General features: G+C 42.8%; 1 protein-coding gene and 1 pseudogene across 1 annotated transcript in view; both read right to left on the bottom strand.

Moving 5' to 3' along the window:
* SNURF (SNRPN upstream open reading frame) overlaps nt 1-13,344 on the bottom strand; it is a 141,391-nt gene that overhangs the window by 35,352 nt on the left and 92,695 nt on the right. The gene's annotated exons all lie outside the window — the stretch shown is intronic.
* LOC105868777 (MARCKS-related protein pseudogene) lies at nt 9,587-13,166 on the bottom strand (annotated as a pseudogene).

Below are 13,344 nucleotides of genomic sequence, written 5' to 3'. Positions count from 1 at the left end.
ACTATAGGCATGTGCCACCGAACCTGGTTAATTTTTACTATTTTTAGTTGTTTGGCTAATATCTTTCTATTTATAGTAGAGACAGGGCCTCGGTCTTGCTCAGGCTGGTCTCCAACTCCTGAGCTCCAGCAATTCTCCCACCTCGGCCTCCCAAGTGCTAGGATTATAGGCATGAGCCACCACGCCCAGCCTTATTTTATGTATTCTTTTTTTTTTTTTTTTTTTTTTTTGAGACAGAGTCTCACTTTGTTGCCTAGGCTAGAGTGAGTGCCGTGGCGTCAGCCTAGCTCACAGCAACCTCAGACTCCTGGGCTCAAGCGATCCTCCTGTCTCAGCCTCCCGAGTAGCTGGGACTACAGGCATGCGCCACCATGCCCGGCTAATTTTTTCTATATATATTAGTTGGCCAATTAGTTTCTTTCTATTTATAGTAGAGACGGGGTCTCGCTCTTGCTCAGGCTGGTTTTGAACTCCCGACCTCGAGCAATCCGCCCGCCTCGGCCTCCCAGAGAGCTAGGATTACAGGCGTGAGCCACCGCGCCCGGCCTTATTTTATGTATTCTTGATGCTTGTGGTATTTAAGGGCCCTTAGAAACTCTGGGAGAAACTGCCCCTCACAAGGCTAGCTAATCCTTAAAGATAACAAATTTGCCTATGAATATATCTTTCATAACCCAACCAACAATCCTAGTCTATAGCCTCAGGTAGCTTCTTATCTAACTCTCATCAGCCAGTATTTCCCCTACCCTCAATCATCCCAGGCCAAGAACTAAGCAACTAAAGACCATCCCTATAGCCAGCCCAAAACCAGCCAGAATTATTTAAATTAGCCAATCCTACACTGTTTACTCTGACCTTCTTTGTCTATCCCTTGGAATTCTCAATAAAGGCTTTGGCCTAACTTTTCCCTTCATTCCTATCTTCTGCCTTCTGACAGAAACCTAGTATTTCTCATGTGATGGGATGTGGCATGGAGTACCCCCTTCCTGGGTAAATGTAAGTAATAAAATCTTCTTTCAATGGCATGGCATTGATCTCTCCATGTTTTCACTTAGTCACCTCCATAAATTAAGACCTGGTCACAGAACTTCATATCATCCAGCAATTTCACTTTGGGGTTATATCTAAAAGAACTGAAAGCAGGGAATTGAAAAGATATTTATACACCCATGTACATAGCATTATTCCCAATAGCCAAAAGGTAGAAGCAAACTATCCATTGATGGATGAACAGATAAATAAAATGTGGTATATGCATACAATAGGATATTATTCTGACTTTAAAAAGAAGGGAATATTGATATATGCTACAACATGGATAAATCTTGGGGACATTGGCATGGTGACACATGCCTATAATCCTAGCACTCTGGGAGGCAGAGGCAAAAGGATCACTTGAGATCAGGAATTTGAGACCAGCCTGAGCAAGAGTGAGACCCCATCTCTACTAAATAGAAAAATTAGCCAGCATGGTGGCTGAGGCAGCCAGGAGGCTGACCCAGGAGAATTGCTTTAGCCCAGGAGTTGGAGGTCGCTGTGAGCTAGGCTGATGCCATAACACTATAGCCTGGGCAACAGAGTGAGATTCTGTCAAAGGAAAAAAAAAAAAAAAAAATTAGGGACATTATACAGGTAAGATAAGCTAGTTACAAAAGGACAAATACTGCATGATTACACTTATATGAGGTAACTAGAGCACAATACAAAATAATGCAAAGAATTTTAACATATGAGCAAATAATACAAAATTCACATGAAAAGTCAAGATGAAAAATTTTTAAATACAAAAAAGTCATTATTGGCCGGGTGCTGTGGCTCACGCCTGTAATCCTAGCTCTTGGGAGGCCGAGGCGGGCGGATTGCTCAAGGTCAGGAGTTCAAAACCAGCCTGAGCAAGAGCGAGACCCCGTCTCTACTATAAATAGAAAGAAATTAATTGGCCAACTGATATATATATAAAAAATTAGCCGGGCATGGTGGCGCATGCCTGTAGTCCCAGCTACCCGGGAGGCTGAGGCAGAAGGATCACTCGAGCCCAGGAGTTTGAGGTTGCTGTGAGCTAGGACGCCACGGCACTCACTCTAGCCTGGGCAACAAAGCGAGACTCTGTCTCAAAAAAAAAAAAAAAAAAAGTCATTATTAATAATTACTTTTCCAGAGAAACTTTTTTGGTTCTGTTTAGTACTTTATAAGTCATTGATAATTAAAAGTAAGTAAAATATTTACTTGGTCCTTAGTCTCTTGCCCTCAACTATTGCTAGTCTGTTGGTCCAAATTTGTATTGTACTCAAATCTGTTATCTGCCTCATGTCAGTGATATTTCAGTGAACCTTTAGGAAGCCAAGGGCCTGGGTTCCTACACAAGCCATACACATGTAGATAACAATCCAGATTTAGCTACTACTTGTACTTTGCTGACCCCTGTTATAAATTAATATAGACTGAATCAGTCCCTAAATTTGTCTCTATGATCTCATTCTTTCTGTTTTCCCAATTAGCCTGCAGACTTCCCCACATATTGCCAGGGGATCACCCTGATGAAAATCCTTCAATGCATGTCATGCACCCTCCACTGTATGGGCCTGCCCATCTGTTAGACCCATACCTTGTCTCCTCCTTTTCCCTTTCTCCTCTTTAAGTCTGTGAGTCAGGTCTTCTGCCCTTTGGCAGTCTCTCTGATATGCTTAGGTACCTTGTCTATGAATGCCCACCAAATCCTACCACCCCAACACCTGGGCTCGCCATAAGCTCCAACCCAACCACTGTCTTCCCTAAAAATCCCTTCCTGGCCACTCTCCTCTGGGCTCCTATACACACTGTACTTTAGCTCATCGTGCTTTCATAGATTTCAGGAATGTCTGATTCCTTGTTCTCTCTTCTAAACTACCTCTCCTCAAAGGCCATAGATATTTTGTCAACAATTGGCAAAAGGTCTGGCAAAAATTAAACTTTTTTTTTTTTTTTTGAGACAGAGTCTCACTTTGTTGCCCAGGCTAGAGTGAGTGCCATGGTGTCAGCCTAGCTCACAGCAACCTCAAACTCCTGGGCTCAAGCAATTCTACTGCCCCAGCCTCCTGAGTAGCTGGGACTACAGGCACGTGCCACCGTGCCCGGCTAATTTTTTCTATATGTTTTTAGTTGGCCAATTAATTTATTTTTATTTATAGTAGAAACGAGGTGCTCAGGCTGGTTTTGAACTCCTGACCTTGAGCAATTCACCCGCCTGGGACTCCCAGAGTGCTAGGATTACAGGCGTGAGCCACTGCACCCGGCCACAAAAAGTAAACTTTCAATCAAGATTATATACTCAATGACTCTTACTGCTAGCAGACACATTGATTAAGGCTCTCTCCTTGACCAAACTTCAGTCAGGTTCCTCTGAGGCCTCTTTTCAACTAGGTAATAACCTTGGCCTATAATGACTTGAACAAGCACTAATAAAAGGCTGGGTAGAGTGGCTCACGCCTGTAATCCTAGCACTCTGGGAGGCCTAGGCGGGAGGATCACTTGAGTTCAGGAGTTCAAGACCAGCCTGAGCAAGAGCGAGACCCCGTCTCTACTAAAAATAGAAAAAAATTAGCCAGTCAACTCAAAATGAAACAAACAAAAAAATTAGCTGGGCATGGTGGCTTGCACCTGTAGTCTCAGCTACTCGGGAAGCTGAGGCAGGAGGATCGCTTGAGCCCAGGAGTTTGAGGTTGCTGTGAGCTAGGCTGACACCACGGCTCTCACTCTAGCCTAGGCAACAAAGCAAGACTCTGTCTCAAAAAAAAAACAAAAACAAAAAAACACTAATATAGTTTCTAACAGCTCTAGACCATCTCCCTAGGATGATCCTACTCCTTCCTTAAAATGCCTGTCTGAAAATAAAGGCTACCAAAAGAATTTACTGTTTGTTTCAGCCAACACATGAAGATAGGGCCTCTTTTCCACCCCCACCCCCACCCTTGCCTCTGAGGGAGAGTAGGAGCCTAATTTCATAAAGTACCAGCTAGCACCCCCAGATGGGTTTCACATGGACAGCCTGCTCCTTGACTTTTTGTAATTTTTTACTTCTCTGAATCTACTGAGCACCCTCCAGCTCACCCCTATTCTTATTCTCTGATCCTCCCTTTAAAACACCCAATCACCTCTGTATAGATCAAAGTTGTGCTCAGTTCATGCTGGACTCTCTTCCCTATTGCAATAGTTATTAGTGATAACAATATGAATACTATAACTAGTATCCACTTCTGTTTTCTTTAACATAATCAGGAAAGAAGAAAACTGAAACTGGAAAACATTCCTGGCAGCATTATTAATATAGACAGGGGCTAAGAATGGGAGTATTATCAGAGAAACAAACAAATAAACAAACAAAAAACAAAAGCAGCAAAACTAATTGTCAAGTTCCTGATAATCAAAGAATATACATTTTTTAAAAATAGCTTGTAGTAATATACTCTCAATTATAAAAGAGCTTCTTAAAATTTGTTAAAGCTTAGTCTAATAAAGTATAGATGAAAAAGGATACAGACTTTTGGGGATAGTAATCTATATTCTGAGGATTTAAACTAGGACATAGGGTAAATGAAGTAAATGTCTATGTGTAAAATATCCTTTGCCTCCTATGTAAAACAATATAATAGTCCACCCCACTATTGAAACTTTTAAAACTGGTAAATCATTTATTCAACATTTACTCAGAGACCCAATCACAGTGAAAAGTCAGTCTAGAGCAAATAGGCTTTTCTGAGGGAGGTGACTGGGACATAATTTTTATTGTTTTAATCTAGAAAAAAATATTTTTATTGAGACAAAATAGATTTACACATGTTTGGGCTGATTCTTTTCTGTGGGTCAAACCTGTTACCACCTTCATTCAATTTTATTTGAAAAATATGGGCCGGGCACAGTGGCTCATGCCTGTAATCCTAGCACTCTGGGAGGCCAAGGCAGGAGGATGGCTCAGGGTCAGGAGTTCATAACCAGCCTGAGTAAGAGTGAGACCCTATCTCTACTAAAAAGAGAAAGAGATTAATTGGCCAATTAAAAATATACAGAAAAAATTAGCTGGGCATGGTGGTACATGCCTGTAGTTCCAGCTACTTGGGAGGCTGAGGCAGGAGGATTGCTTGAGCCCAGGAGTTTGAGGTTGCTGTGAGCTAGGCTGACGCCACGGCACTCTAACCTGTGGGCAACAGAGTGAGACTGTGCCTCAAAATAATAATAATAATAATAATAATATGTATTTTTTTCTTGTTTCAGAAACTGATACTAACAGAAAATTCAACATATGGACCCTGCTCTCATGGAGTCCACCATTGAACAGAAAAGGAAATGCCAGGCCCAACGTGGAAGAAAATGTGTTTATACCTTGCATATGAAATGGTATGGTAGCCCCCCAGAAGGTTGACTGGGCCTCAGCCCAGGCCCTGGGCTGCTTCTGCCACCCAGGACTCAGACAGACAGGCTACCACTCCCATGGGGCAGACAGGTTGCCACACTTATCTGAAAGTTTATAGTAAATCTAAGACACCTTTGTGATCCTCTGGTCTAGCAACTGAGAGGAGGAAAGTGGAACACTGGAAGTGAGGGGAAGGGAGAAGGGAAGTCTACAGAAATGCAAGAAGATCCTTGCTGGGAGAGAAAGTTCTCAATGTGGAAGGAGGCTATACAAATAGGGAATGGAAGAAGCCCAGAAAAAACCCTATGGGGTGGATTGACATGAAAGTATCATTGTAAATATGTGAATATATGTATATGCATACATACATTTATATAAATATATAGTATATACATATATATACATATAAATATATAGTTATATATGTAGTATATGTCTTTATATCCTGTATATTTGATATATTTTTCTTTCTTTCTCTCTCTCTCTTTTTTTTTTTTTAAACAGGGTCTCACTCTGTCACCCAGGCTAGAGTACAGTGGCATAATCATAGCTCAGTGCATCCTCAAACTCCTGAGTCCAAGTGATCCTCCTGCCTCAGTCTCCCAAGTAGCTGAGACTATAGGTGCATGCCACCAAACCCAGCTATATCCTGTATATTTGAAATGATCTAAAAACAATAATATATCAGTAGCACTAAGACCTTAGTGTCTAAATAACTTTACTTTCTCCACTAATAGGAACCTAGACTCTTGAGAAAATATGGCTGATTACATGGTAGGGAAAGGAGAGGTACAAGATGAGCTTGGAATATATTCTTGGGTCAGAATCTAAAATTAGGTCAGCACTAAAATAACTGATGAAGGCATGTCAAAGGACACAGGCAACACTAGAAAGGGCTTCCAGTAGTCAAATTAGGCAAACTTTGAGTATCTACATAAGAGTAAGAGATTATAGCACATTAAATAAAATATGTGTTCATGAGTCCATACTAATGTAAATTAGTAGATAGGGAAATAAGTAAATTAATAAGACAGAGCCAGAGAGAGACACATACACCCAGAGAAAGGCAGACAGAGATAGGGCAAAAGAAGTACAAAGAGTGCAAGAGAATGATTGAGAAAGAAAGAGAGAGAGGGAAGAGGGTATGAGAATCTTTTTCTTAATTTTTTTTTTTTTTTTTTGAGACAGAGTCTCACTCCATTGCCCAGGCTAGAGTGCCATGGTGTCAGCTTAGCTCACACCAACCTCAAACTCCTGGGCTTAAGCAATCCTTCTGCATCAGCCTCCCAAGTAGCTGGGACTACAGGAATGCACCACCATGCCCAGCTAATTTTTTCCATAGAGACAGGGTCTCGCTCTTGCTCAGGCTGGTCTTGAACTCCTGACCTTGAGCAATCCTCCTGCCTTGGCCTCCCAGAGTGCTAGGATTACAGGTGTGAGCCACTGTGCCTGCCCGAAGTATTGTTTTTTTGTTTTTATTTTTAGTAAAAATGTAAATTAAAAAGCATAGATACATTCATTTGTTTAAAAATGCAAAAAAAAAAAAAAATTGGCTGGCACAATAGTTCATGTCTATAATCCCAGAGCTTTGGGAAGCTGAGGCTGGAGGATTGCTAGAGTCCCAGTTTGAGGCCAGCTTGAGCAACAGAGGGAGACCTCATCTCTACAGGAAAAAAAAAAGAAAAAAGAAAAAAAAATTTAAAAGATTAGCGCATGGTATGGGCATCTGTAGTCGCAGCTACCCAGGAGGCTGAGGCAGGAGGATCACTTCAGCTCAGGATTTTGAGGCTGCAGTGAGCTATGATCATACCACTGCACTCCAGCCTAGGCATAAGAGTAAGACCATGTCTACAAAAAAATGCAAAAATAGAACTGATGCATATCATATATTTACAAAATATACATAAAATTCCTATGGCAGATACACAATGATACCACAGATGCTTCTGAATGGGGAGGGGTAGCAGCATGGTGAATAAACAGGGATCTAAGTACAGTGTCTGTATAATTCGTCATCTAAACTATTACATTTATGAGAGAAAGAAGGGGCTATTCATAATTATGCCAGGACAATGATTTATGCCTGGGTCTGTACCAGGCAAAGCAGCATATATGGCCATCATGGGTGGACAGCAGACTTCTCACTGTGTATCTTTTTTTTTTTTGAGACAGTCTCACTTTGTTGCCCAGGTTAGAGTGAATGTCGTGGCATCAACCTAGCTCACAGCAACCTCGATCTCCTGGGCTCAAGCGATCTTACTGCCTCAGCCTCCGAGTAGCTGGGACTACAGGCATGTGCCACCATGCCCGGCTAATTTTTTTTTTTTTGTATATATATTTTTAGTTGGTCAATTAATTTCTTTCTATTTTTAGTAGAGACGGGGTCTCACTCAGGCTGGTTTCAAACTCCTGACCACGAGCAATCTGCTCACCTTGGCCTCCCAGAGTGCTAGGATTACAGGCATGAGCCACCGCACCCAGCCTATTTTTATAATTTAATATTTTAGCTATGTGTCTATATTAGTTATTCAGATATATAAACAAAATAGGCATATATTAATAAGAAATCACCTAAATATTTATAAATATAATAAACATTAGAAACTGGAAAAAAATTGAAATATCCTCACAATGGAACTTAAAGTAGCTATTTATTTTTTTATTTTTTTTTTTTGAGACAGAGTCTCGCTTTGTTGCCTAGGCTAGAATGAGTGCCGTGGCATCAGCCTAGCTCACAGCAACCTCAAACTCCTGGGCTCAAGCAATCCTTCTGCCTCAGCCTCCCAAGTGGCTGGGACTACAGGCATGCGCCACCATGCCCGGCTAATTTTTTCTATATATATTAGTTGGCCAATTAATTTCTTTCTATTTATAGTAGAGATGGGGTCTCGCTCTTGCTCAGGCTGGTTTCGAACTCCTGACCTCGAGCAATCCGCCAGCCTCGGCCTCCCAGAGAGCTAGGATTACAGGTGTGAGACACCGCGCCCGGCCTAAAAGTAGCTATTTAAAGAAATAAATAAGACTGGGCGTGGTGGCTCACGCCTGTAATCCTAGCACTCTAGGAGGGGGATCGGTGAGGGGGGGAGGGGGAATCGCTCAAGGTCAGGAGTTCAAAACCAGCCTGAGCGAGACCCCGTCTCTACTAAAAATAGAAAGAAATTAATTGGCCAACTAAATATATATAGAAAAAAATTAGCCAGGCATGGTGGCGTATGCCTGTAGTCCCAGCTATTTGGGAGGCTAAGGCAGAAGGATTGCTTGAGCCCAGGAGATTGAGGTTGCTGTGAGCTAGGCTGACTCCAAGGCACTCTAGCCTTGGCAACGAAGTGAGACTCTGTCTCAAAACAAACAAACAAACAAAAAAAACAAAAAAAAATCTTCATGGAGAACCACAATGGAAGCAAAGGAAGCAGGTATGGAGCCAGGGAAGTGCCTAGGGGTAGGGTAGTGGCAATCCTACTTTTTTTTTTTTTTTTTTTTTTTGAGACAGAGTCCCGCTTTGTTGCACAGGCTAGAGTGAGTGCCGTGGCATTAGCCTAGCTCACAGCAACCTCAAACTCCTGGGCTCAAGCAATCCTACTGCCTCAGCCTCCCAAATAGCTGGGACTACAGGCATGCGCCACCATGCCTGGCTAATTTTTTTCTACATATATATGAGTTGGCCAATTTCTTTCTATTTTTAGTAGAGACGTGGTCTCGCTCTTGCTCAGGCTGGTTTCGAACTCCTGACCTCGAGCAATCCGCTGGCCTTGGCCTCCCAGAGTGATAGGATTATAGGCGTGAGCCACTGTGCCCAGCCAATCCTACTTTTAAGAAGCAAAGAATTATAAGAAACATATAGGTGCTTTTTCTGTGATTGGCATAAAACACTAGAAATGTTCTTTCTCCTATGGGTCCCTTATAAACTAATAAACAACACGTGTACCACGCATTTGGAGGCACTGGTAGAAAGGAAAAGAAAAATAGAGGTTGGAACTTTAGCTTCTCCTCTCTCAACTCTACATAACTTTAGTACAAGCCTTCACACACAATTCAATTTAACTCAACAGAGAAAATAATCATATGAATTTTGCTCTTATTGTGTTCATAGTTCAATAGAAAACTGGAACTCAGCTAATGGAATATGGAGTTAAGTAGACAGGAAAAATCACCACAACTAAACCAGAGGCCTCAATCCCCACCCAAATTTTCTGCCCCAAGTACAAATCTGGGGGTTTGACTATTAAAAGTTATTTGCAACAATGGGAGAAAAAAAAGACAACAAGAAGTTGTTTCACATTATAGACCTTCCCCCGCCCGAAAGCCTAATACTTGCTTACCAAGTCAAAAAAGAGACACACTTGATTCACAAGCTGGAGGTTTGAACTTGAGTAAGACATTTATAAAAACCTAGACAGGGACAGTGTCCTCCCCAGCCCAGGTGCCACTAGGCATAGCACAAGAGACTAAAAACTCAACAGGAGGAAAGGTTGGACACTCAAGGTTTGGAAGTATAAGCACCCCACATCTGGCTCAGGGATTTGGGGAGTAAACAAAACTCACTTGGAAAAGAATTGGGGAAGAAAACCAACAATTGCCTTCTGCAGGGGTGGGGCCAGGGAGGGAGGGCCAGGGCCAGGAGCATTTCACATCACTAACCTAACTTGGGAAGCTGTAAGGAACCATCTTTGACTGGTCTTAAGAGGATGGCCAGATGGCTGATGGGAGAATCTACAGGAGGGAGAGGAGGAGGGGGGACATGTCTGTGAGAGGGCCACAGCCCCTTCCTTTCTGAAGGCACAGGAAGGCAGCTAGGGCACCATGTCCAGGCAGTGACTTCACAAGGACAGCATAGTTTTTGCAGCTTACAGATCACCCAGCTACTCATTCTGCTCAGCGTTGGCCTGTGTAGGGCCACTCTACAGCCCCGAGGGAGTGTATGGCTCTGCAGCATGGGGCCCTGCCTCTTCTGTGTTTCCTCCCTTGGAGGCGGCACTAGCCTCTGCCCCTTGGCCTAGGGCTCCTGGCTCTTGGGGTGGCAGCAGCCTTCCCTTGCTGGGCACTGCCCTCTTCACTGCAGGCACCAATCTCCCTCTACTCCAGCTCTTCCTCTGCAGGTGAGGAGGCAGAAGAATCACCCCACCCTCCTTCCAATTTTTCTTGAAGGACAGGCCACTCAATTTGAAAGGCTTCTTGGAAGAGAATTTCTTCTTCTTGGGGTTTCCTTGAGGGCAGCCTCCCCCTTGGCTTCAGCGTTCTGGCTAGGGGTGCTGGGTTGATGGAATCGCCTGTGGCCCCAGCTGCCTCATCTGTTCTGTTAACGGGGAGGGGGGCGATTCCCCTTCACCTTTGGGGATAAGTCTCCATTACTTTTCACCTGGTCATTCTCTTGTCTGTTGGCCTTCGTGGGGTAAGCACCTGCTGCCTCCTTGGTGGTCATGGTGTCCTGAGGAGTCTTGGAGCTCTGGCTGCCCAAGGTCAGAGGGAGATTTGCTGGGGGTGGGGGGCACCACAGGGGATAGTAGGACACTGTTGGCTGGCTGGCAGAGGGGTGGGGCTGGCGCCTGAGGGGGAGGGGTGGAAACCAAGCTGTACCCACCCTTTGCTGCCCACCCGCTAGCTACGCCCGCCACTGCTCTGCTCAGCGCTGGAATGCCAAAAGGACTTTAATTGCCATGAATTCCTTCCCCAGGAATCTCATGAACCAAGGAAGATTGGCTCATGTCACAGGAGAGAATATTAGCGGACACGAAGTCCAGACAGACTTTGTCACAGATTGTCACCTATTCTTCTGAGGGTCCATTCATCTTTCCCCAAAATCATTTATTCTCCCCTAAATTGTCTACCTCCCTCTCCTCTCTCCCCTATGAAGAGGGTATACAAGCTTCTAGATATCACTGGATTTGGGGATATTCAAGTTTCTTTGATGTAACACCCTGGTGCCTATAAGAAATTTGTATACTTTTTCTCCTGTTAATCTGTTTATTGTGGGCCTGGCATTGTGGCTCATGCCTGTAGTCCTAGCACTCTGGGAGGCTGAAGTGGGAGGATTGCTTGAGTTCAGGAGTTCCAGACCCAACTCAGCAAGAGTGAGACCCAGTCTCTACTAAAAATAGAAATAAGCTAGCTGGCCAACTAAAATTAGGCAGGTATGATGGCACATGCCTATAGTCCCAGCTACTCAGAAGGCTAAGGCAGGAAGATCACTTGAGCCCAGGAGGTAGAGGTGCTGTGAGCTAGGCTGATGCCACCGCACTCTAGCCCAGGCAACAGAGCAAGAGTCTGTCTTTAAAAAAGAAAAAAAATTTAAAAAATGCTAGCACTCTGGGAGGTTGACACAGGCAGATCATTTGAGCTCAGGAGTCTGAGACCCTGTCTCTACCAAAAATAGAAAAAATTAGCCAGGCATGGTGGCACATGCCTGTAGTCCCAGCTACTTGGGAGGCTGAGGCAGAAGGATTGCTTCAGCCCAGGAGTTTGAGGTTGCTGTGAGCTAGGCTGATGCCATGGCATTCTAGCCTGGGCAACAGAGTGAGATTCTATCTCAAAAAGAAGATAGTTTTTTGTTTTTTTTTTAATTGAAAAAAAAAAAAAAAAACAACCTGCCACTGTCAGTTTATTTCATATACTCAATTATCTGACACTAAGAGGGTAGAGAGAATGTCTTCCGTCTGCCACAGGATAAATGTGCTTTTTGGGAACGTTTCCCATTTAATACAAAATTTTAAAAACAAAAATATAAAATACAAGTAGAAAATAAACTAATCCTAAATTTACCACAGTGAACTCCACCAATAGAGAAGACCCCAGTGAGCCCTTCTAAAAATAACCTTTTTCCTCTTCACAGATAACCACTATCCGGACTTTTAAGACCATCTACTTTTCTTAATGTTATAAAAATGGGATCATACAAGTATATTTTTGCCCAGATTATTTTGCTCAACATTATGTTTATGAAATTCATCAAGGTTTTTACATGTAGCTAAAGTTCATTATTTTTTGTTGTATAGCTGAATTCCACTGAATTCATGTACAACCATTTAGTTAACTATTCTGAATTATTTCCATTTTGTGGCTATTACAAATAATGTTGTTATAAATATTTAAACACATATTTTTCATAAACTGTGCATGTAATTTTCTGTGGTCTATATCACACAGTGGAATGGTCAGTGGGTAATGTACACATAATTTTGTAGGTAATGGCCCATAGTTTGTAAAAGTGGTTGGAAGAGGTGATCAATATTGGGAAGGGATACTCAGCAGTTTTGGGAAAGCCAAGAATAATTTATTTCTTTACTTGGGTATTAGCTTTATATATTTGTAAAGCAGTACTATGTTTTCTAAAATGTTTTCTGTTTACAGCTCACAATAAGAAAGTTTAAAAAAATAGTTCTGGGTTCCAGATAGTACATGTGAAATTTCTGGGTGTCAAGTCAGTGAAATGTTTAAAAAGGACTTGGATTATAATGCTTTACTTAATACCCCAGCTCTGCCACTTCCTGTGTGAGGCCATTTAGCCTTTCTATAGGACATTTTTAGCATCCTAGGCTCTGCTCAACAGAAGAACATAACTGTTTGTTGTTGCTGTTATTTTTATTAAGAGACAGGGTCCCCCTATGTTTCCCAGGCTGGTCTCAAACTCCTGGCCTCCAGGATTCTCTTGCCTCAGCCACCCAAATCATTGGAATTACAAGCATGAGCCACCGTGACTGCCTATAAAGCAACCATTTTAATTGGCCAAGGAGTACCAGCAGTTGGCCTGGATGGCTGTGCCCTCCTCCTTTTCAGTATCGGCCATTTGTCTGGCAAACACAAAGCAAGAAGCAGGTACTGTGACTCAGTTCTGACATGATAACAGGCCAAGGGCAGATCATAGGGTCATTTACCAAGCCTTGGGCTGTTTGCATCCCTTGCCTGGGGGCCTTTTAAAAACATAACTTGGAGAAATTGGCCAAGCCTGTTGTCTGGATCACATT

Source organism: Microcebus murinus, chromosome 7 (genome assembly GCF_040939455.1).
Source record: "Microcebus murinus isolate Inina chromosome 7, M.murinus_Inina_mat1.0, whole genome shotgun sequence".
NCBI lineage: Eukaryota > Metazoa > Chordata > Mammalia > Primates > Cheirogaleidae > Microcebus > Microcebus murinus.
Note: the sequence above shows the minus strand (reverse complement) of the source record. Positions and strands in the feature narration are given on the sequence as shown.